Genomic DNA, 1,358 nt, shown 5'->3' with positions numbered 1-1,358 from the left:
TTCCAATATATATATATATATATATATATATATATATATATATATATATATATATATATATATATATATATATATATATTCTTTTACTTTCTCGTGCTTTATCCTTTCAGGACATTGGCCACAAAATTCGATCTTTAACATTTTGTACTACTCAAAAAGTGACACAAAGACTTCACGAATGTTATTCTTTTTCATGCATTCTTTCCAGTAGTTGTTAGATTTTCCATTCTTTTCTTCCGCATGATGTGACCAAAAAACTTTAACTGCTACCGTCGCTAGTAATTTCCTCTTTTCTTAATCGGACTGTTTTAATACATGCTCATTCGAAGTGTGAGGGGTCCAGCTAAGTTTCATAACTTTTCTCAAAAACCACATTTCAGCAGCGTTAATTTCTTTTACATTTTTCTAGACATTGTCCAGGACTCAGAACCGTAAGTTAACACAGGAAAAAGTAACACCAAAACACTTTTAATTTCATTGATAATCTGATTTCACTGTTGGTAAGGATGTTTTTCATTTTTGAATAAGCATCTTTTGTAACCATCGACAAACACAAACCAAATCGAAAAACATAAGTGACAAGTTGAATTCACTTTTTACTGTTGTAAAACAATATATATATTTATAATATATATTATATATTATACATATATAATATATAAGCCAAATGATTTATAAATTATACATATATAATATATAAGCCAAATAATTTTTTTATTTCAAAATAATTCTTCAATTAAATATAAAACAACAATATTGGATTCAATCAGCTCCTTCATTTACATACATTAAAACGTTTATTGTTATTATTTGTTGTTGTTGTTGTATTTTGTTGTTGTTGTTGTTTTTGTTGTTGTTGTTGTGTGGACAGGTTTTTGCTTAAAATTTTTTCATTTATATATATTTTGTTATTTTCGATAAATTTTAAATTACCAGTACTATTTTAACACCTTTTCAATTTCAATTTTGTCGAAAAAGTATTCATCGTTATCAATGTGCTTGTTGCTTGTTTGTTGTTGTTTCATTGTTGTTGTTTGTTCTATTATTGTTGTCTTATTAATCTTGTATGTGTTGATGTTGTTGTTGTTTTATTGTTGTTTATATTCGAATGAACCTTCCTATTGTAGTGTAGGCGTATTTATTTAGTTTCACTGCTCGAGTCAATCAAATTGTTAATCAGTAATTTGCATTGCAACGACAGTTTTGTGGTAAGAAAATAAAAGGATATATGATATACAATATATGATATATGATGTACGGTGTATGAAATACAATATGTATTATATTAAACAAGATATACTGTATAAGATATATGATATATGATACAGGATATAAGATATAAGATATATGGCAGGAAA

The sequence above is a fragment of the Helobdella robusta genome, assembly GCF_000326865.2.
Source record: "Helobdella robusta unplaced genomic scaffold HELROscaffold_6, whole genome shotgun sequence".
Lineage (NCBI taxonomy): Eukaryota > Metazoa > Annelida > Clitellata > Rhynchobdellida > Glossiphoniidae > Helobdella > Helobdella robusta.
This window is presented reverse-complemented; position numbering follows the sequence as displayed.